Raw genomic sequence first — 24,553 nt, forward strand, 5'->3', positions numbered from 1 at the left:
GGTCCTCTACAGCCTTAGTCAAGAGCCAGCTGACCTCTTAGTTCAAGCTGTAGAGGCACCTGCGCTAAGCTCCAGAGGTCACAGGTTTGAGTCTGCCTGTGGGCAGTTACAATAAAACCACATAATCTCACGGAAGTGTCATGTGAGGCTCTCACTGAGAGCATCATAAACAAATCCGGGGGGGTGGGGCAGTTTCAGTTTCAGTCCTGGGTCCCAACAAATCTAATATTGGCCCTGGCCATGCCGTTAAAATAGTGTCACCTAAAATACCTAACTTTACAAACTATACTAGATTTAAGCAAAATGTGTTACCATTTGCTCCCTACAAGATTACTGACCAAGTTCTTTGGGTCAGACTCCTACCCAGAGTACAATGGCTATTTCCTATGTCTTCTCAGTTGCAGAGAATGCAGCGGGGAGGGAGATATGGGGCAGACCTTTGGGCTGTTTGCCCCTTCTTTTTATAGTTCAATCTCTCTCTTGAAAACCATTTCCTACTAAGAAGCAGCAGTATCTCTGTGGAAGAATATTCCTTACTGTTTTCTTTTCCACCTGCTTGAATTTCCTTTGACTTTTCTCCCTGCATGATGACTCTGTTTACTGCTTGAATGCAAATTAAGGTAAGCACACCTTTCTTTGTTTGGAACAGGACTCTTGGCTGATTTCTGCTTGGGCAAGGCTATAGGATTTTGATCATGTGCTCATAACATAATATGGGGATATCTCATCACTTCACAAATAATACTGCAGCATGCTTTTTATCAGGACAGTGTTGAGGGCAAATCATGAGGTTTTCAAATGGCCCCTTGCAAGGCATACTTGTATTAATACAGTTATGTGTAGGTTGTGTATGTAGGGGTATGTTCCATTCCTTGAATATGACTGGAATTCTATGCGGGGGGTGGGGTTAGGAAGTCATGAAGTTAAAGGCTGTACCATGATGTATGCATAAAAAGGGACTGCATTAATTTTGCACAGGCAACCTTGATCCTGGAACTACCTAATTTTTGAGAGCTATATTTTGCAACTCTAATGTTTTAATTTTTTTAAAGAATGAAATTCCATGCAGGATGTGCTACAGTATGTTGCCATGCTGTTTTATCCTACCTTTAGGACTTCACCTGTAACAAATCTTTTTGTATAGTCTTTGCTAAAAGAAAAAATGAAAAAAATGCTTTGAGCATTTAAATCCAGAAACTCCATCCAAATGATGAATGCCTTTAGTTTATTCTGAGTAGAGTGTATATGCCATTGGGGGGTGGATACTGTAAGTGTGTGAAATAAACCCAAGGCTATGATTCCCTTCTAAGCCTCCACTCCCTTTTATAACTGAGTAAAGAAGATGCTGTGTACTTCAAGAATGCAGTGCTGTTCACTAGAGATGGAAAAGGGCTGTGGAAGTGTGCATGTGTGGGATAGGGAGAGGGGAGAGTAGGTTACAGGGGGTGGAAGGATTGTGTAGAGGAGAGAGTGAAAGAGGTTATAATACTTTCCAGGCTTTTCCTGCTACAGTGTAAATATTTGCTTTACAATGGGGCGAACACCAGAAGTAGTTTTCTTCAGGTACTATAAATCCAGTTGGGTCTGCATTTTGAGAGAGAGCCCCCTTAAAGTTTAACTGCTCACTGTCTGAGAGAAATAGTGACTTGCATCCGCGATATGTGGAAAGCTTCTGGTGTGGAGGGGACTGCCTATGTCAATGGAAGAGATTTTATTGTATGAGTGGAGACGTGACTGTGGAGGCTCTCCTACCCTGAGTGCCCTGCCCTTCTTCCATATGGAAAAGGAAAGATGTTATCTGGGCTTTCCCCTGCTGATCCTGTTGCTGTTAGGAGTGGACTCCCAAACCCCCAAGATAAAAATAGTACGAATTCAAGAGAGTTTTAGGGAAGAAGGCTGGGTTCCTGATCAGGAAGCTTGTGCTTTTTTACTTGCAGTATTACAGGCTTTCTGGGTGTCCTTAGGCAAGTCACTTAATCTTTCTGTGGCTAAGTTTCCCAGCTGTAAAGAGCAGATAACACTTATGGGTTTTGCAGTTGTCTTGTGAGGTTGTTTTTTTTCTTTCTTTTTTTTTTAATGCATCAGGTATAAACATGTACAGAACCTATATGGAACAGGATAAATGTTACAATTGGACACCTAACCAGTACCACTCCCTAGACTGTAAAAGGAGCACACCAGGTCAGCTTCCAGTGCCGTCTAATTCCACACAATATCACCCAACCTAGTGCTTGTAAAGCACAATGATGCACTCAGATGGAAGATGTGATTGACTTGAAGAGGAAAGTAGTGGTGATGGTCTGCAAAATACTGTAGGAATATTTTCATTAGAAGGGAAGAAAGTTGTCTTGGGGTGGGGGGAACCAAAGCAAAAAAACTTTCTCTCCTGCACTTCAACTAATGAGAGGAGGACACAAATATATAATTCACTGCCTTTTCTGCTGAAGGCTTAATCTCATCAGCAGTCCAAATCTTGGGTTCAGATGATTTCATATTTGCTTTCTTAGGCTTTGCAGTGGGTCCTCTTGTTTCTATATCACACAAGTATAACAGGAATTAAAAATGCATTAGATCTACAGTATCAAAGAGGACAGAAAACCAATATAACCAGTCAGTTGAAGATTGATGCCTGTAAGCAAATACTCTTTGTGTGATGTAGAGTTGTGGCAGTTTTATGACACTCATGGTGCTCGTAGTAGGGCTATGGCCAGGGGAAGGGGCTGTGGCTGGAGTATCGTGTGCTTTGGCGATCTCCAAGTGCATGGTAAGCCGGATCAAATTAGAGCAGCCTTGAGGGTGCTCTTAGGTTATACTGGAGGACAAACCAGCCCTTAGCCAGAGCCAGCTTGAGGAGTGATGTCTTGTACCTCCTTCCCGCTTTCCCCCACCACCAGTCTGTGCATTTTCTGCATATTTGCTGTGCCAAAGGGTCGTTAGTGGTGGCTAAAAATTGAAACTTCTCGAGCGACACCAGGTTGCTTTCTCCTCCACATGAGAAATCACATACTTTCCAATGGTGAGGCCCTCCATAGTGGACCTTTGCCACTTCACTATACCAAGTATGTCAGTCTCTCAGCTGATGTACTTTGGATTGATTAATGCTTCAGAGCTGTGATTCTTATGCATGCAACTATTTGGTTCTATGGTAAAGCCGTAGATGGGCTTATGCTGAGACTCCTGATCTTCTGTGTCATCAGCTAGACTATACTTTCACACATTCTGCATCTGTGCATATGGAATGAGATTTCCCACCCTGCCCCTGATCCCCAGCTCCAGCGTTCACTTGCATTTGTCTCAAATTCCATAGTCTGGAATGTTAGCAGTGGAAGGGCTACACACAGCTTTGTCCACAAATTCTAGTCCATCTCGTCCACTTGCTTAGTTTCTTACAAGTGCCCTTCTTTGGCCTTCATGATAACATAACAAGAGTCACATTCCAGTTGGACAGATTTTTATTTTCACTATCTTGCAGTTCTTGAAGTCACAAGTTTTTATCCTTGATTGGTTGTAGCAGCTGAATGTTCAGGTCCAAGGCTATCTGAATTGGGAACTTTTTCGTATAGGGTGTCCAAGAGATGGTTGTGGTACTGAGCTCAGTGTCCCTAGTTAGAATTGTTGTACCTTACTGGTTAATCCAAAATCTTGTCTTTTGGTGAGACCTTGCTTTCTGTGGGAAGAGATTGCCTGATAACTTCTAGGTAGGAAAAAACATGGTTAAAATGGCCGTTTCCACTAAAATCCTAAATCTTTCTCAGACACTGTCAGATCTCCAACCAGACAGATATGGCAAACTTTTTTTTGAGGAAATTGATGTTTTTATAGACTTTTCTGGAGTGCTGTATCAGCATTGCATATTGTGTGTGTGAGAGGCTGTGAATCATGTTATATCCAGATTCCATGCGGGGATACTGAGGCACAGTAAAAGCAGTGATTTGCCTAAAGAAGTCCTATTGCAGAATCTGGAAAAGAACATGGACCCTCCTGGGTCTTATTCCAGGGCCCTAAGTAGGATGCTCCTTTATTTTGGATTGATAGCAGTCAAGCTGTTTACTAGGCTATACACGTCCTGAACACAAGCAGACGTATAAACATAGCATTTGTCTAGGGATTTATGGACATGCAGTATTTGTGTAGGCACTGGGTATGCAAGTGGTATTATCACAACAGTTCATTCCCATTGGTGAAGCCAACAGCACTGGCCAGGTACGTGACTGATTGTGCACTTGCACAGATGGTTACCCATGGGCACAGTAACTTCATAGACAAACTGGGCATTGCATAGGTATGGCTTGTTGTGTTTTTGTTGTTTTGAAGAGTACGTTGACTTGATTCTCAGACAAGCAAGCTTGTGATGCTGTCATAAGATAGCTGGCTTGTTGTGTGGTTAACTTGCTTCCAAGACCCATGCATTGGAAGGTAATAGGCTTATTTCCAAGAGAGCTGTTTCTTGGTGGGATTTCTAATGATATGTGGTGGTTCTGCTAGATGATTCACCAATCTTCCAGGATTTAGTCATGGCCAAACATTTAATGGGCAGCCTTTAAATCTAGGGTTTTTCTTTTGATGCTGTTTAGTGTTAAAAGTAAGACTGGGAAATTGTGATGGGACACAGAGTGCAAACGGACCACAAATGATGATGTGATGGCTATTGATGTTACTTTTAAGTCTTTTTAATTGACAATGGAGTTTCAAACATAAAGCGTTGGGTTAGCACATGGATTAGGCTGTGCAGTTGCGTTCACCTGCCTCTACCTAGTTTGACAGTGTGTATTCACACAGGCTGCGTTGCTTCAGTCCACGTCTGTTGCCGCTTTGTAGTCATGTTTCAGCGGGGGAAAGAGCCTCCGCACGTTCTTTGCCTCCAACCCCCTGTGAGTGTCAGATTGAAATCCTGTTCTCTAGTGATGGTGTCTCTCCCCTACAACTACATTGCACAGGAGATACTGCTAGCTGGAGTTTAAAAACTGTTGGATTTTGAATTGCTGTATTGTTCATCCGATTAAATGGTATTTAATTAGCTTTGTGTTTTTTGTCCTTTTGTTTCAGTGAAAAGATAACGGGGGAGGGAGATAAAACCAGTCTAAATGAAGCTTCATTATTTAAAACACACATAAAAACTCCATAAGATGCCTTTTTATTCTGCAGCCCTTTATCTTCCTTCAGAAGCTTTCCGAGAATGAGTAGTGCATGTTGAGGTTTATCTTTGCTTTTATGTGGAGTAGCCACATGCTTAACATTGAGCACATTTGAGTTGCATTTCATCGGGCTTTCACAACCCTTTTATAAAGGGACTGATCTGTTAACATCACCCTCTTTAGATCTAGCAGGCAGGGTGTTCTTCCATACAAAGGAGCGCTCACAGTCTTTCTTGCCAGACCAGTAAGTGAATGATTTCAAGCCTGGTGGGCAATACTTGTGTCCATGCGTAACACAGACAGACCACAGTAGTAGGCAGCTGCATGTAATTTTGAACTCCGCTCATTGAACTGTAATAAAACAATATAAGCACTGCTTGGGGGAAAGATTGGATGCAGTTATCCTTACACAAGGCTCGGGCATATGAAAGCAGTGCTGGCTGACAAGAGGATTTTGAGATTTGATTTTGATTGAATTGCAGAAACGAACAGGCCAGGAATGTCAGTGGAAGGCTAAATGCCTGTAGTGCCATAAAGTTTTATTCAGGTGCGGCTTTCCAATATAAAATAGATGGATTATTGGAAAAGGTGTCAGGAGACGTGAAATAGAAGTGCCCAAAACATAAAATGTCAGTATAAGGGTAAAATTACTTCTTGCTTAGTAAATAATTAGCTCACAAACCTGTTTTGAGTCATTGTTGGTTTATTGTTCGTCTTTTTTTTTTTTTTTTTAAGCTATTTCACTGCATGGTATGAATATACAGTCCTTTTGGGTTTTCCCTTCAGAGCCGCTTTTTAGGAGAGCACATGCTGCTCTGAGAATGAGATTTTTTTTAAAAGCGAATACAGTATTAATTAAAATTAATTAGCGAGGAAGGGCCTTTTTTGCCCCCGATCCCTTCGGTCTTGACTGTTTAAAAAAATAGTCCACCGGATATGATCATCCAGCAAACACTGAAAACTATTATGCTCAAAAACAAGAGCGGGATGTGTATTCACATACCACAACACACTGACTTATTTCATAGCTCAGTAATGCATACATAATTAGAGTCAAATTTGCATAGGACAGCTGATATCCAAATTTGTATGACATTAGAGACAGCTTCGCTCAGTTGCAATGAGCTATGAACAGTAAGTAAAGTTGCACAGAAGATTGTATGTGGGTGAACAGGAGTGTGTCGTATTTTGTCTCTATTCTTTATCCATTTACAAAGTTCTGCCTCACTAGACATTTATTTAAGCATGTTCTAAATCATATATATAGTGACTGTGGGGGAAAAAATAGCCATAGCTTTATTCTGCATGCACTTGTTTAGAATTACAAAATAAACAAAGCTTTGGTGAAATGGGCCATTTTGTACCAAGCTATTTTTTTTAATTTTAAACTCTCTGTGTGTGTGTTACCTTATTACATGGGCAGTCCCACTTATTTTCTTCTTGCAAATTAGTACTCAGCATCTGCAATGTTGGCAGAATAAGGCCCCAAACGACCACAAATTATAACCAGGAATTTGAACCTAAATGTATAATATGGTATGAATCTGTGTTTCTTTTTTGCTAATTCCATGAACTGGCCCATTCTACTTGAGATACTATGAGTATATTTCGATCCTATGCTTTGTTGTTTTTTTTTTTTTCTTTTTTAAGTTGAAAGGAAATACCAAAAAGATATTACTCAAAGTGCTGGATGTTGTGAAAATGTTCTGTTGAAAGTCTGGGATAGTAACCATGCAAAGAAATATGCACCGTGTTCTGTATGGGTGGAAACCCTCGAAGGATTTATAAAATATGCATTTCCCACATGTCCCACGGATCATTCTTTTTGTTTTACTTTATTATTAGCTCTTTCAAAAATAAATGTGATGAATATTTATTTAATCAAATAGCCGCTCATTTACTATGGATTTCTTTGAGGGCAAAGGTCGTGGGGGTGGTTGGGGAAGATTCAGATATAGTCCTTGAATTATGTGTGTTTATAGATTCCATGATTATTCTTTTCTCCGCATCACTTTTTTTCTGAGGTTCATTACAGACTGGAATATGAGAAATTGGTTTCTGTATGCGTTGTGATAATGACCCTTAAGTGTGCGTCTGTGTCCAGAAATTGTCAGGATATGCCGGGAGAGGAAAGTTCAAAAATCTTAGAAAGAGCCTTTTCAGAGTTTTGGTCAAGCTTTGTAATGTGTTGATCTCTACAGCTGCACTGTTCTTCTCATCCCTACCCCAAGCCTTGCACTGGCTGTGTATCTCTCCTGTGTTCAAGCAGAGGGCATGTGCCGTCATCCTTGGTTTGTCCAGATGTCAGTGCATTGGTTGACGTATTTAATGTATGAAGAGTCATTTAAAATTGTTTTCAATTCTCAGTCTGTGAGTGATAGCACTACATTTTTTTCCAGTTTATTAAGGGAAACTTAACTAGTTATGCAGCTACTGATGTCTTGGCAAACGGCTGATTTTTTTCCTCCCCTAAAAGAACCTTTGTGCCAACTCCATAAAAAGCAAGGTTGACTCTGAACAAATTGTATGCCTCTCTGTTACAAGGAAAACTGAATCATATGGCAATGCTGGTTAGTTTTTCACTGAAAGGCAATCTATTCAGTGTCAAATGCAGCCTGCTGATGCTTTCCCAACTTGGAGCTCCAGGGAGACAGGATTCTCATGGCCTACAGTGCTTATAATGCATGCAGAGCTCAGATGCCTCAAATAGCCAGGCCCTTCAGATGCAGGATAATAATATAACGCAATTTAACCTTGCATGGATCTTTCTGGCTAGCCTGAGCTTTTTAGCTCCTTCCTGAAGATTAGGGGAGTTTGTATTTTATTCCTCTGGGTATGGCACATACATCCTGGGTAATAAGACGATGATTTGGCTACAGAATAAGCATGGGTTTACCTTGCTGGATGATCTACTTGATGCACATTTTCTGCTTAAAGATTAATGCCGTTGTCCAAAAATCATGAAGCAGCTTCTCAGCTGTTCGGCCTGGTCTGTGCTAAGTCAGGTCAGTGGCCACTGAAGAAAGCTCATCTAAGTTCCTTCCAAGCCATGCGGTTGCACTGCATCTCATTAAGCCCGGGGCTACAGTGGGGGAAGATGCATTTCCCTGAGTCTCGAACTGGTGCTGCTGGTGGAGAGGCACCTCTCCCGACTGGCCCCAGCATAAAGCTGTCATGGCCCAGACAGAGGCAACCTCTCCCTGCTGGGTCTGGCGTAGAAGCAGCCAGTGCAGTAGGTCCGGCTGCTAGGCCTGGCAGACAAGAGGGCTCCACGTGCCGTCTTCACTCTGCAGAGCCTCATACTGCCCCACCAGAGGAGCTGGGCCTGCTGGCTGCTTCTGGGGTGCAGTGTGGTGCCCCAGGACAGACAGGTACCAGGCAGCCTGTCTTCGTGCATCTGAGCAGGAGCCACCCACGTAATCCCAAATCCCAACCCCTTGCCTCCCTGAGTCAGAGCTACTTTCTGTACCCAAAGCCCACAGCCTCAATCCAGAGTCTGTATCCCCTCCTGCAGCCCAGCGCCCGGGCCTGAGCACCTCCCCACACTGGAATCCCCTCTTGCAGCTCAAACCCTTCATCCCTGGGCCCACTCCAGAGCCCTCAACTCCTCCTGCACCCCAAACCCCTCCCTCAACTGCAGCCCCCTTCTGTCTTCCAAGTCCCTCGGCCCCAACCACTCCTCATAACCCACACCCCAATCATCTGTCTCCGTTGGAGCAGTCTCCCACAGTTGCCATCCCTTGGCCCCACTCCTGCCACACGACATTTACATGCATCAATATGAAGGGGATGTCACACATTTGCCTCCACATTGGTGCACCTAACAAAATTCATTCTGCACAGGAGTGGGGAAAATGAGAGGGAACGCTGGTGGCTGTTCACTTCTCAATTGATTCCCACCATGTTTGAGAGTATGGACCAGAATTGCCTGGGTCTGAAGGGTACCCTTTCCCCTTTGTGCTGTCTGATGATCCCTGTACATCTACAACTCATTCAACATTACACTTTGCAACAGATCACTCGCTCTGTGTTGTGACTCCTGTTCAGTCGCAACTCCATCAGTGGTTGGGTACCCACTATGTGCTCCACCCTGGCTCTTCTCCTTGTTTTTTCACCTTCTTGTATTTCCAATCATGTTTCAGCCTGAAGTTTCCCCTGATTGCATTGCTTTTAGGGTAACCTTCTAGAGCCTGGCAAGGGACTCTTTTTAGCACCTAATCGCAGCCTGCATTGGCTTTGAGAAGATTTGAGGATTTTTATATTTATTTTTTAAACAAATTGTCACTTCACCCTGGGAGATGATCGGAGGTGTTCTTGGCTGGCAAATACAAAGGCTTTTATCCTAAAGCCTGATTTCATCACCTGTTTCACATAGGCCAACAGAAATGTGCTTTACACAGGAGACTCTGTGCCTCTGCATTTAGCAAAAGACCTGAGACACTATCCACATCTGACGGTGGTGGGGACCATCAGTCCCCTTCTTTAGTCAGCTCACCTCATGGAGGACAGACTTCTTCTGAAATCACCTCAGCTCGAGTCCCTTGCTAGCCCCCTCTAGCTCACGAAGGGAGAAGGCTGGGAAAAGGGCACACCAGGCTGTAGGAAAAACAAATGAAGAACAGCGTAGATCTGTGTGTGGTTTGACCAGAACTGTTGCTCCCACCTGCAAGGGCCATTTAATGGGTCTGCTCATGATTGACCTGGGGAGGCACAATTAAGTTGCAGCTGGATGGATCACCTTTTCCAGGACAGGCTTTGAGTGTTCAAGAACCGCGTGGTATGGTCCTGTGCTTTAGGTTCAAGATGTCAAGTAGAGCAGGTTGGCCATAAATTTTCAAAAGCTTCCATAACCATGAGTCAATGGACCATTCAGATGGTCTCCTAAACACACCCATATTTCAGGGAAGATATCTAGTATGGTAGAAAAAGATGCATGCTCTGGGAATATATTGTTTTGATCATGATTTCTGAAAAGCATTAGTTTGACTCAGTCCTAGCACTTCCCCCTCCATCTGGGAAATACTTGCCAACTCCATTGCCCTCCAAAAACTCATGTTGACAATAAGGAAGGAAAAGATCTTCAGCATTATTGAATAATCACAACTCACTTCTGGAGTTGTCAAGTGAGGGTGAGGGGAGTGGGGGGATGGAAGTGCTGTACATTAGCATTCCGTATATTTACTAGTGAATAGCTATACGTGGAATTGTAGTAGAATGCTTGAACAGCGGATCTACTAAATGAGCCATCGCAGATTGGCAAGCATTAACTTCTGACATAAAAAGGTAATTTTTCTTATTTCTGGTAGTAACTTGTATTGTATTGATCTTATACGTTAAAAGCGTATTTAGACCGTGTGCCTTATTAAATTGTACAATTATGAATGAATTATGCTAATGTACATGCACTGGCATTAACATAGTCAAATTTGCCTCACAGGTTGCGAATGCTTAATCCGTGAGGATTTATTCTTAATCTGAAGATAACTATCTGAGACAATGTAGAACTATAGGGCCTGATCCTCAGGTCCTATTAGCTGGCATAGTTCTGTTGTAGTCACTGAATGCTGGCAGAGGATCTAGCGTTGTTATCTAAGATTTGCGTCTAAGTTCATAGACAAATATTAAAAGAGTTTTCTTTTGATTCTTAATTCTACCTGGAACTTTATGATGTCAATATGCATGGTCTGCTGGATTGGCAAAGACATAATAAAGAACATAGATATCATTTACCTTTTATGGATAGATACATAAACACAGAACACATATAGGCCTGATCTTGCTCCAAATTAGAGTTAAAGGCAAAAACTTTAATTGGCTTCAGTGCTGCAGGATTGATCCCCATCTGTCCTTAAACGATAAGCACTGAAAAATAGAAATAGAAATTCTTAAGGGTTTGAAATATTAATATAACCATAAAACTGTTGATAGCTGATATTTCATGTTGCTTTAAGAAGTTTTACACGGTTTTGGTCATGAACTGCAGTAACGTTTTGTTGCCTTTATTGATGGTTTCAAATATTAGTGATACTGTTCTGTGGCACAGAAAATGTACAAGACTATCATACAACTGAAAAATAGACATATTTAAAATAAGTTAAAAAAAATCCCCCAAAAAACCAAAAGTCAGTTTTGTGTTTCTGGTGGGTGGTTACATGGCCAATGGCTTGAGAAGTGTTTTGTTTATTCTGGGGGGCCTTAACTTGAAATATTTAATATCTGGTTTTCAGAGCTGCTGAGTGTTCTGTGCCTCGCAGACACTTCATCGGGCGTTCTGGGTGCTTGCTTTCATTTGAATATCAGGCTCTATTAGTGTCGGGTTCAGCTCTCAAAACCCCATGGGTACGTCTCACAACTTGATCCAAAAGATTTTGATCCACAATTACAAACCTCTGTGAATGGGGAATAGATGTCTGTATGTTCAGAAGTATTTGCAGAATCTAGTCTAACTAGGTAGTCCATTATCGGAGAGGTAGCAGTGTTAGTCTGTAGCTTCGAGAACAACAAGAAGTCTTGTGGCACCTGATAGACTAACAGATATTTTGGAGCATAAGCTTTTGTGGGCAAAGACCCTGATGAAGCGGGTCTTTGCCCACGAAAGCTTATGCTCCAAAATATCTGTTAGTCTATCAGGTGCCACAAGACTTCTTGTTGTTCTAGGCAGTCCATTGCTAGTCACTGGTACATTGTTACTGGGTGTTCTGTCGCTGCCAGCTTTTTCCCCTTTTGTTTAAATTTGATGTAGTGTTTAAAGTAGAACTGGGCAGTGTCATAGAGTTTAACTTTCCAGCTCAGGCTAAATATAAAACATTTCTGCCTCATCAGCGCAGTAACTTAATTGTAGTTGCTTTGCAAAGGGGCAGGCCACTAGTTACCGCACGTTTTGTGGGTGTGGGTGTTAAGATGTTCTAGAGTTCATTCTTTGCCCTCTAAGTTACACAGAATGCAGCTTAGTCCCGCATTTTGAAATGTTTGTTTTAAATAATTGTGTGTAGCACTTTAAAGACTAACAAAATAATTTATTAAAACAAAAAGCAGTCAAGTAGCACTTTAAAGACTAGCAAAATAGTTTATTAGGTGAGCTTTCGTGGGACAGACCCACTTCTTCAGACCATCTGAAGAAGTGGGTCTATCCCACGAAAGCTCACCTAATAAACTATTTTGCTAGTCTTTAAAGTGCTACTTGACTGCTTTTTGTTTTGATAGTGTATAGACTAGCACGGCTAGTATTCAAAATAATTTATTATGTGATGATCTTTTATGGGACAGACCCACTTCTTCAGATCTGGAGATATAAGGTTTCCAGGTATTTCCCAATCTGAGGGTCTGCCCCTCGAAAGCTCATCACCTCATAAATTATTTTGTTCGTCTTTAAAGTGCTACGTGGCTGCTGGTTTGTTTTGTTAGAATACAGATGAACGTGGCAGCCCTCTCTTTTACTATTAAATAATCGTGTTATCAACAAATGTTGCTTGAAAGAAACTGAAAGAAGCCACATTGCACCAGATAAAAGCATTGTGAAAGGCTGCACAGTAATCCTATTGGTTATAACGTCTTTTATTATTCAGAATTCTACCTCCAATAATTCTCTTTGGAACCTCGTCCTCAAAAAGCACGCACACTCCACAACTGGAATTGGGACCACAACAACTGCAGTGAACGTCACAATATGTTCACTTCTCTAGAGCAGGGGTGATCAAACCTTTTATGGCAGGCCCCACTTTTTGTCCCTCCAATGAGCTGGGCTCCTCCCCTCCCCCCCAACCTGTCTAATGCAGTCCAAACTGATGGATGTTGTGGTGATGTTCATATGAAAAAATAAACCATTTCAGCATGTGTAAGAAAATAAGTATGTGGAATGTAGAAACTTTTTGTCAGTACGTAAATGTGAATGCACATACATAAGTCGGATTTCAACATGTTCAGTGATACGGATGAACCTGAGACTCAGCAGCCAATAGTACTGTGTCCCCACCCCACCCCATGAAATTTCAAGGGTCCAAGGGAGCCGGACCTCACTTTGTGCATCTCTGCTCTAGAGCAATTTTTTGGGAGGGCAGACCTGCTGATGTCTCTAGAGCAATGTGAAAATCCTACAGTGTGTGCCGTGTATCCCAACCTGCTAATTCATTTGCACAAACAAAAGAAAAAAAATCCTCCTACTGCGGAGGGAAGCCCTGTCTGGAATAAGATTGATGAAAAAGGCAGACTTCCCCTTTGTAATTTATGAGCACTTTAACAATGCCACTTTCTCAAAGCCATGCCTCATACACAAACAATGGGCCACATGGAAACGTTCACTCCCCAGACTATTACCAAGCATCTAATTTTGTCTTTAAGTTCTTAGGAGTGAATTGTAAGAACATGATTTCATAGGAACCTGTGAGATGTTACAGCTTTTAATGATACTTTGTGCATGTAATGATTCATTTTTACTTTTTTATTAATTAAATTGCTCCTTTTGTGCATGCATGTCGCTGTGGGACCAGGATCCCATGAATCACAGCATGCCCTACCCGACTTCAGTCTTGGGGTGTTTCTGCCAAGGCAGTTTCTCACCTCCTCCAGCAGTCACTCTAAGATCATGCCCTATCTGACTAAGCTCGTGAAGTTTTTCGCCCACTCCTTTGTTCTCAAAGAACTCCTCCTCCAAGGACTGCTACTCTTTTTTTCTTCCTGTGTAAATGCCAGCCCTGCCTCGGTTTTCCCCGTCTTGCAGCCAGGCATCTTAAAACACCTGTAATGCTGGTTTACGTGGCCCACTAGAGGGTGTTGGAGAGAGGCAGCACTCTTCCTTGGCAGTTAAAAGTACTTTGGGGTTGTAGGAGTGACAGTCCCACCCCTCATCAGCTTGATGTGTAAATACAGTAAGCTCCGAACCATACTTCTCCTGCAGCAACACATGGTTGCTATCCATCCACATCTTTGATCTTTCCAATCATATATGTATATTCATAACTTTCCTAGAAAATTGAGGTCAAGCTTATTTCATTCTTTAAGTTCTCCCTTCCTGCCTCCCCACCCCCTGAATTTTTTTTTTTTTTTAAAACAGCAAAAACTTGAATGATGTAAAATGCAGGTGACCAAACATTTTAGCAAACCGCAGCTGCCATTCTGTCTGCAGCAGCAGGGTTTGAATCTGCCTGCTTATCTAATAAAGGGAAGAGGCTGTGCTTGTTGTAGCACAGTTTGTGGGCTGGCCCATCGTAACACAATTATGAAGGTTAACAGGAAAAAACTGGGTCCAGGAGTGATTCTAGGCAGCTGGCAATCCCAGCGAATTGGAAGCACACCACCAGTGAAAACTGCAGTGAAAAGCAAATTAAACCTCATATCTGCCATCTCACTCGCTTTTCTCTGCTTTCCTGTTTGGACTTGAAAGGTGATTGGAGCCAAGGCAGTGACAGTTGACGGAAGTGCTGCAAGGAGAGAGTATTTATTTACAGTGAATCGTGGTGATGCTTGTTCAGGATGCGGTTTCACGCAGGATGTTCTGTCCCCACCCCCCGGTTTGATCATTTCTCCACTCTTCTCTCCTTTCCCCCCTCCTCCCCACCCCCCCCCAAAAAAAAAGCCTTGATTGTTTAAGGGCTCAGCTTATGCTTGGAGACACATTGTGCAACATGCCTGTGCTTGGAATGCTCTGTTAATGTGCCATCATCCTAGGAAGTTCCTGTATTGGGTATGGAGGCAACTATCAGGACTATCTCACATCCAGATGTGTTCAAACACAATTATAATTGTTATGCATTTAAAATAGGGAAGTAGGCTGATTACATAGACTGCAAGCTATGGTTAATGTGGGCCACTTAATTCCTTGCCAGAAATACTGCCAGTTCATGTTGTAATGTTCCCCTGTCCCCTACTCCCCCAACAAGTTTTAATACCATACAAATGTATTAGAATTAGTTTGTACAAAAGTTGGAGAATTTTTTTTTATTTCACTTTAGCTTTTGAGCATGAAATTTTGCTAGCTCCTGCTGGCCTGATAAGGTCTTTTCATTTCACTGCCAATTAGATTGGAAAATACTTCAGAAGAACGCCATCTCTGGTGGATGAATTTCACTCAGTCACAGACAGAGAGGACTGTAATGCTGTGTTTGTCAAAAGAGCAGCTACTGGGTAAGACCTTTTCAGTGTGCTAATTAAACCATTGGCAGCATATGATCACTCTTCTGTACCTTGCAAGGAGTTTTGTGAGTATCAGTTTAACTAATGTTTGCACAGTATTTTCAAAACGGAGGTACTGGATAAGCTATTATTTCTGAATGCTCTTGGGGTGCTGCCAAAAAGAAAACAATCAAACCTCTCCTTCAGGTGGTGTTTTCGTACAGCAAATAATTAACAGTAGTATGGCATACTGAGAGATCCTGTATCAGGCAAAATGAAGAACTGTGAAAAGATAGTAGACTGCCGTAATTGGAAAACCAAACTCCGTCTTCATAGAACTGGTACAGGGGAGCCGTTGCAGTGCAGACTTCTCTGCTAAACTGCTGCTCAGGGCTGGTGGGTGAAGCAGGTGTTCAGGGAGAAAAGCTCCCCAGCCTGTGGTCCCAAGCATACTTAACCCTGCCATGCCCAGCACCCTCCCCACTGCCTCCCTCTTTTCTCTTGCTCACCCACCAAATTTCTAGATCTAAATGTAGAAACTGGCATTTGGGGTGAGGGAAGGAACTCTCTTCTTTCTAATGGAGCCTGTTTCCCACTGCCTGCCAGATTGTGGAGACTGGACATGCAGAAGGTGCTTAATTAAAAGCACTAAATTTGGGAATAAAAAATATCAGCCAGGTTTTTTTAATATACCCTGAAGTTTGTCACAGATTTATTTGCAAAAACTTCACAGTAAGAACAAGTCAGTTGTCCTGCTGAATACAACATTAAATAGTATGGAATATATGATGCAGTCTATCTCTGTGTTTCTCAGTATTTCTAAGATGATTTTATGTTTTAGATTACACTTAGGCCTTCATAAAGTAAACGTTCCAGATTACTATATATTTAAACTCTCTGAAACTAACACATTATTTTAAATTAATCAGTCAGAGCGGTTGAGTGTGCTTATAACAAACTCCATAGCTTTTTAGAAAAAGAGAACACTATTTTGTGTGATTTTTTTTCCTAGCAAGACATGTTTATGAAATGTCACTATATGTTCATGTTAAAATATGTTTCCAATGATTTTAGGCATATCAAAGGATATTCATCTTAGTAAGATACTGATTTTGAGGGAGGGGTCTCTTAAAACTAGTTCATCATATAGTCATAAGGAAAAAGGAAATTCATTTGTCCAGCCAGCTGGAAGAAAAGGATTGTTGTCCCTTTAAGAGCTCCCTTCAACAAGGTTGCAGAAGTAGAGGGGGGGTTGGATAGAAAAGACAGGAAGATTTTGGAAGCAAGCTTTTGTACTATAGGAATTAAAATGTGTATTTTAGATGAGTGGTCTTTTGAAGAACTTGCATGAGAGAAAATATGTCTGAAGGTCAAAGCATTTAAGCTCAGTGCACAGATTTGTGCCTCTAAAAATCTAAGCAAGGATTTTTAAGGAGGTAATTTTTATAATCTTTAGCTACAAAGTGGTGAAATGTTTAAAGCAAATTTTAAAGTAAGGTCCTGTAGACATAGTAATGCACAGTTGTTTTTGTCAGTAAGTAGGGTTGGCAAATGTCTGTTAAATGGTTTCATTACCACTTAATGGCTCTTTCACAGGTTCAGTATTCTGCTGATATGTCTGGCAAGCTTTTTTCTCTCTGTGTGCCTCTCTCTCTCTCTCTCAGGCTTCTCACTTTTAAGTTAACACATCCACTTCAGGGGAAGAGTCACCAGCCTGCTGTGGGAGCTGTCAGAACAGGGATAGTTAGAAGGGCGAGAGGTTGAGCCTTCGTCTTCCCTTGTTTCATATATCTACTACCCCGCTGCTGCATGTTGTGGAACAAACTATTCTGAAGGGACATCCTTCTGGTTGAGCGCTCACTTCAGTCTCGGTGCCTAGTGTAATTGATTGATCCTTGGCCTTTACTAAAACTGCTAACAAAATGTGCACACTTTTTTTACTTGGAAATGGACTGAGACCGTGGATTCCTTTCATGTGGGCCATTGATAAACATGAATGACTTGTTACCACCAAATTGGGCCACATTCAGTCTATGACTAAAAGAGAATTTCTGTATCGTGTTACTTCTTGGCAGAATATGCTGCTCAGAAACATGCTATGGTGCATGGTTTTTTCCTTCCTAGGTATTGAGCCAGGAAATTTGTTGAAGCTGGTGGGGAGGTAATTTATTGTTTGTCTGACTTTTTAAAACCCCTCTATTTTTAAAAGTACATCTTAATTAGCCTTTATAGTTGGAAAAAGGAATCTAATTCTTGTTTTTTTTCCCCCACTCATGGCTTTTAATTATATCATTGCTGTCATCAGGCCCTTTCTGCAATTCCCACATTGTTCAGTAGACGCAATGAAATGTGTTTAGGAAACTATAAAAGCCAGTAACTTGCATCCAGAGGCCTTGGTTGTAATCCACATTCAGGCAACCACAATGACTGTTTCGGTAACTTTATGGCCAGTACATATGCTGCATTGTGCAATGTTGCCTTGCTACAGTTTCAGAAAAATGAGAGCATGACTGCTTCAGTTGTTACACCCTCTCACAGACTGCATTATGTGTGCAATTAAGTAACAAACAGAAGATGTAGTTAGCCATAGAAGCCTAGACTCAAGCTTCTAAATGGTCTTTCTCATTGTGAGTTAAAATTCAAGTCAGCAAGATGGTTCTGTTACATGCAGCTGAGACTTATCAGTGTCCCTCATTGCTTCCAAGTTTTCATGTGCACCTTATGTTTTTCACAACTCATCCCTAATATTCCACTGTGGCGACAAAATTTGTTAGGATCTTTTGAATGTTGTGCTTTCTTTGTCATGTTGTTTTCCTGTGACAGACCATAAAAATAACAGGGTCCATTAATGATTACTTTTTTTTTTCCGACAGAGGCCAGCATCAGAGGATTATGTTAGTGTTTTATCTCTTGTGACTGGCTTTCTTTAAAATTATATTGAAGATTCTCAAAAGCATTGCAGATACCACTATTGATGGATATCCGAGGCTAACCAGAGCCTTGCGCTTAAGAAGCACTTAAAACCTTGAAGTGAATCTTGTGAAGTTACCTAAAGGATTTTCATGTCCATTTCCCATTAAAATTAATGACACCCTGGCACCCAAATTGAGTGTCTTTGAAAATCCCAGTCTTCACTGTCCCAGTTGAACAGCAAATACCAAAAAGCTCTTGACACTGGAATAAGTTTTTTACCCCTTTAAAGATGAAAAAGGTGGAAGTCACATGGCAACTCAACATTTGCTGTGTCAAAATTGTAATTCATATAGCGAAATCTCCACAGATGGTAACTAGACTGTGCAGTTAACTGAGATAGTGTCAGAAATACAGGTGCCAATGCAGGATTCTTTCAAAACAGATAATAGAAAACAAGAACATTGATGCCTCACCTTTTCCTTACAAATAAACAAAACTGATTTCATGAAAATTGAGGTGGCTTCTGATTTCTTTAAACTGGGTTTAAATTAGATTGTCTTAAATACCAGAATTTTAATTTTTCTACTCATCTAATTTGTGTCCTGTTATACTTTGAATTTTTCACGTGGATCATTTCAAAACACAACCATTATACTGTCAAGGCTAGGGCAAAAAATAAAAAAGTTGAGTCCTCTTCTTTATGTACTTATGCGCTCACCGAACACCAGCTGTTTTCAAATGCAAAGCTGTGTTGTGCTTCGTGATCATCAAATCAGAATGTTTCAGGTATGTCAGAATTACACAATTTTTACAGTATGCGTTTTCTAGTCACATGATTTCTTGGATATATGCAGTTTTACTTAAGTTGCATCAACATCAACAAAGACATAAAGCCAAGACTTTACGTTTATTTCCAGATATTTATGAGGAGACTATTTGAGCCATATTATTTCCAGCAGGCACACTTCCGCCAGACAGAAGTCTTTTTCGCTGTGTTTTCTTCATGCACTTGCAGAAGTTCTCTGGCTATCAGTGAGTACCCCACTTTGAACCGGGAGGGATTGAACTCTCTGTGAGGGTTGACTTTAAAAACAAACAAACAAACCCAACCCTGTGACCAAAGCAGTAGAAATTGATTTGTTGATCCAGTGGTGTAGGGTAGAGTTTATAGTAATATCTAAGGAATTCAGGTCCTGTTGATTTTTCCATGGGACTTGTACTCATAAATCCCTTGGTCAGCTTTGAAGCTTTCCTTCCTTCTTCCAATGCTTGTTCATATTGATTCCACACAAGATGTGTGTGCTTACCATACGCACTGGTTCCAGAGGTCTTTCCCTCAGCAGTATCCATTCTTTCCCTGGAGCGCACCTGCTTGATGTGGTATGAGGAGTGCTGTCCACTCCCTCTGCCCTCAGTTCTTTCTTGCTCCCAGTGGCAGTGCACAGAACATTCTCTGCTCTAGTAGCATTGCTTAGTCTTCCTTCACATGAACTAAAATTCTAGTAAAGTTAGCGTACGTAGTAGCTGAGTTAGTTCGCCCTTGGCAGTAGTTCGTTCTGTTAGTCCTGTGTGGGGCTGAACCTAAGGGACAGGGCATGCCTCGTTCCCTAGGCATTGAGCCTGTGATTGCTATAAACTTTGCCCATGAGTGATTTCCCGCAGCAGTTGTTCTGGGAGCCTCAGTGACGGGCGTATAAATGACAAGTGTTGCCTCCAGACTTGCTGTCACAGGACCAACATCCACTCCAACGCCCCAATCTCAGGTCCCTGCATCTCTTGGCACAGAGACTCCGCGGTTGAACTTGGAGCATACATTCTCCGAGGGCGTTCAGCATATCTTCCTGGGAAGCAGGAAGCAATTGATTAGACTAACTTACCTTGTCAAGTGGATGAGGTCTTCCAAGTAGGCAATGGAGCATGGCATCACTCCCTCACATTCTTCACTGTCATCCACCTTTGACTACTTTCTGCAGCTCAGGAGCTAGGGTCTGACACATTCTTCCATCAGAGTCCACCTTGTAGCCATCTCTGCGTTCCATCAGCTGGTCTAGGATGAGATTCTTTTTTCTCATGACTTGACAAGTATGGACTCCTGACCCATGATGGGACACTAACCTGGTCCTGTCCAGGTTCACTGGGTGGCTGCCCTTCAAGCTGCTGGTTTTGTGCTTCCTTTCCTCGTGTCCTGGAAGGTTGCTTTCCTCAGCGCGGTGACATTGGTGAGTTGAGTCTTGGAAATGAAGGCCTTGACCTCAAAACTGCTTTACAGTTTCTTATAAGGACAGGGTCCAGATGTGCATCATCTGGCCTTCCTGCCACAGGTGGTGGCCGCCTAGGCCAGGACATATTTCTCCTAGTGCTTTGTCCTAAGCCACACGAGACTGCTCAGGAGAGGCGTCTGCATGTGTTAGGCATCCAGACGGCCTTTGCCTTTTACTTGTTACATATTAAGCATTTCCTTTAATCGATCCAGCTCTTCATCACAATAATGAATAGGATGAAGGGCCTTCAGGTTCCGTTGCAAAGAATTTCCACCTGGATCACCTCTTGCAAAAGTTCTGTTACGAGATGGCTAAGGTCCTACTGCTGCAGTTTGTCAGAGCGCATTTGAATAGAGTGCAGCATCTTTGGTGGCCTTTGTGGCCACACATCCCTATCTGGGACATCTACAGAGCTGTGATGTAGTTCTCTGTCCATAGGTTCACATCTCATTATGCCATCATGCAGCAGTCCAGAGACAATGCTGTGGTTGGCAGAGCGATATGGTAGGTTACGGAGCCATGAAATTCCTACCTGCCTTCACAAATACTACACATAGTCCCCTGCTGTGGAATGGCCATGAGTGAGCACTCCAAGACAACTGGTGTTCATCAAGATGTCCGTTATGTCCATTCCAGGACTCTCACTCTCCTTCTTTGGTGTCAGAGTTTCTGGTGAGACAGAATTGAGGGTTGGTGGAAGCTGGTGGCACCCCTTATATTGTGCCATGTGGGTGCCACTCCAGAGGATGCCAGACCTGATTCCCTACAGATTCTGGCGCACCTCCTCTAATGTGTGGTGGACATGAGCAGCCAAAAGAATGCCAGTTATGGATCAGGTAAATTGTCTTTTCATGTCTGAGGTCATGTCTCCCTCTAGTGGCCATCCCTAAAAGGTTAGGAGTGTGCTAGTTACTCAGAACTGATGGAGTTATTCTGCTGCTGAAGTCTGTGCAAGTGACTTCCTTAGTTCTGCTGAAGCAACTTGTGCTTCATGTCCAGTGTGCTATGCCCATTAACAGCCAGTGCTCTGAAGTTCTAAAGATATGGGAAAATGCAAGCCACCAGGCTTCAGTATGCTGGAATGTACAGTAAACCCTTGAAATGTGAGATTGAGTTGCGCTTAACTCACATTACCATGAGATAAGTGTAACTCAAAATCCGCCCCATGGCCTGTGGCCTGGCTCAATGCCCCTCACGGCCCGGCTCACCCCCACACGTGGCTCTGGCTCTTGCTCAGTCCCCTGTGTGGCCCAGCTCTGGCTTAACCCCCTTGCCCCCCTCCCATGGCCCCAGCCCACCGCCAGGTTTAACCCTCCTCAACTGCCCCCCTCAACCCCAGGACTTACATTTCAAAAGGAGCTCTAGGTTCTCCTGCTGCTTCTCCGGCTGCAAAATGTGCATTCCACTGAGGGGGAAAAAGCTGCGCCTCCCCCCACCCCCCCAACAACTTACACGAAATCCCAGCCATGTGAGGGGGTATGGGAATACAACCCTTGTGTAGCTTGAGGCACTACTGTAGTATTAAAATATGGAATGGGTAAATTGTGACTGAACAGAAGTACGCTTAAGTGCTTTTTAGAAGCCAGCTCGTAAGAAACTTTTTTGGTACTCTCAAGTGTTCTGGCTGTGTGTGATTTCCAGCCAAGACAAAAACCTAATTGGTGGTACACTGTATTCCAATCAGAGAAGCTGTTATCATGGCACAGGAGGAGTTTGGAATGGGAAGAGCTGAAAATCTCATGCCACTTTTAGCCTAATTTGGTGGCCTTGGAGGACTTGACTAGTAGATACATGGTGGCAGATGTGTGCTCACAAAACCTGAACTCTAAATACTTTGAGGTTTCCCATTTTAAATCCATTTGGCCAGCTTTTATGGAGCCATGCCCCTTTAAAATTCCTCCTCCTGCAGGAGTGGAGGCATTTTAGAGGAATTCAGTGGATTACATTGGGACTTTTAAAAAGATCCTTCAGCTCCCAGTCTTCCCTGTTTGGCCTGTAGGGCGTGGGTCCTCTTCTTCCCCCTCCTTTCAGATTCCTGAATCGTGGGGAAAGGAGACTGCAGAGGAGAGACGCGTCATATGCAGCAGCTAGGTGAGTGTTGTTATTTGAGGGGGGGGAACAGGGTGAGAAGAGGTATAACTGGGAAGGATGAGTCAATCTGGCGTGGGTGTGTCGGTGATTAGAGGATGGTCAGTGTGCACCTTGGGAGAGAAGTAATGCAACTGCTGACATGAGAGGGATTGAAGTAGGTTCTCTCCTCCCTTGTCTCACCCTGCAAGTGCAAAAGGGAGCATGAAATAGAGGGAGCCTGGCTGAGGGAAGAAGACTATATAGAGATTGCAAAAGGGGCAGAGACCATGCTGGGCAGTGGGGCTCCCTGCCAAATTCTTTGCTTTGCTGCCCAGTCCCCAGCCCCATGCCCACCTGAAGCCTCTTGGTTTTCCTCCATATCACCTTGCACCCAAACATGCTGTGTTTTGATAAACCTCAGCAGCTTTTCTGCTGTCAGAGCCGGTCCCACCTTTGGCAAACCATGGCAGGTGTGTCTGAGGGACACAGTGATCTCTGGATCTGAAAGCTCTGTGTCTGTTCAACTGGACTGCATGCCTCCCACTCCTAACAGTTGTGGGGTGATGTGGGGGCAATGGCTGTGGCAACCCAAAATGTCAGAGATGCTGGATGGTATTCTGGTCCTCTTGAAGATGATGATGGAGCATCTGTTGAGCCCTTGGGGATAGGACTGCAATTCCGGAGTCTGCAAATCCTTTCTGGAGAATTCTGTGGTGCGCTCCACTCAGAAAGGACACATTCAAGTCCTTAATGAAAATCATTGTTAATTTGGATAGGAAGCTTCATTTCTTACTCACAATATCAGTAAAAGACCAGAAGAGCATAGGTTTAACCGAGCCTTCATATCCTTTATAATCTCTGCTGCTACCTCTTATGGCCCAAATATTCTAAAATCTAAATATGCCCTTGGACCGGCTCAGCTTCGCAACTCGCTTTGCTTTCCAGGCCAGTGCAGAACAATCCCCAGTACCTTCACACAAGCTCCCACTTGAGCACGAAACTTGAACGCCAACCTCATTTGTCATGCGCACAAATAAGCCAATACGCTTTAGCTACAGAGGAGTGGTATTTTTGTTAAAGCTTCCTCATATTGCTGAGGTTAGATTTCAGGTTGCACATTTGAGAGAGCTGGTGAGGAACGGAGCACGTGTGTTGTCTGTACACATAGTCATATGAAATCACATGCATATTGAGTCTACATATTGGCTATATTGCATCCAACAAATTAGAATCCCCTCTTCATAGTTCCAGTTCCATAAAAGGAAAAAGAAGAAAGAAAATCTCTTGTGGCATGCAGTTACAAATGAGCACAGATTAATAAGACAAGCAGGCAGTGTAATACTTTGGTATGGGTGATAAAACGATGCAGAATCAGCTTAGAGTTGAGGCTCCTCATTCACAGCTTACACTGTGGCTGTAATTCACGCCAAGGGAATGGCTTGTAGGCCCTGCCGTTAGGTGCGCTTTGAAGTGTGTTTGAACAGCACAGCATGCTGGTGGGCTTCAATGCAAGACATTTACACACAACGTGTATCAGTTGGGGGGAAGAGAGAAATTATGTTTCATCTGTGAATGATTTAGATTTACCAAAACAGTGGAAAAATACATGATAACTCACAAGCATTCAAAGCCAGTGGTGAGTTATAGACATCTTTCTGCACCAATGAGGAATATGCTTCAGTCTGCTTTATTGTCCGTACACCATATGTATTTTTAATGGTTATTTTTATTTTGGTTTACAGGTCTTTGCTGACCCTCTAGTGACTCTTTTTTAAGGTCTGTCATGCCTGTTTTTTTGATGCCAAGCATAGAGCAGAGTGGGAAGCCTTTGAACACTTTGTTGTTTGAACTCAAACTAGTTTTTCTGATTTGCTTGGTTGCAAGTCACTGTGATGTGCACGAGGAATTTAATTTTGACTGGCAGACATATGATGTACCGTTAAAGCAAGTGATCTACTAGTAGTCAGGCACCCATAGCTTGGTTTTGCATCTGTCATAATGATGTCCCAATTGTGAAGTGATAAAGTTTAAAATGCAGTTTCCATTTGAACCTGTGTGTTTGTGTGA

The 24,553-nt window shown here is 42.6% G+C and overlaps 1 protein-coding gene across 12 annotated transcripts in view; it reads left to right on the forward strand.

The window, feature by feature from the left end:
* FOXP1 (forkhead box P1) overlaps positions 1–24,553 on the forward strand; it is a 556,626-nt gene that overhangs the window by 123,061 nt on the left and 409,012 nt on the right. For 2 of the 12 annotated variants that reach the window (XM_075005965.1, XM_075005966.1), the window contains one exon: positions 15,151–15,254. The exons of the other annotated variants lie outside the window; for them this stretch is intronic. The gene's annotated coding sequence lies outside the window, so the exon portion shown is untranslated. The remainder of the gene's footprint in view (positions 1–15,150; positions 15,255–24,553) is intronic. 12 annotated transcript variants of the gene reach the window in all.

The sequence above is a fragment of the Carettochelys insculpta genome, chromosome 11, assembly GCF_033958435.1.
Source record: "Carettochelys insculpta isolate YL-2023 chromosome 11, ASM3395843v1, whole genome shotgun sequence".
Lineage (NCBI taxonomy): Eukaryota > Metazoa > Chordata > Testudines > Carettochelyidae > Carettochelys > Carettochelys insculpta.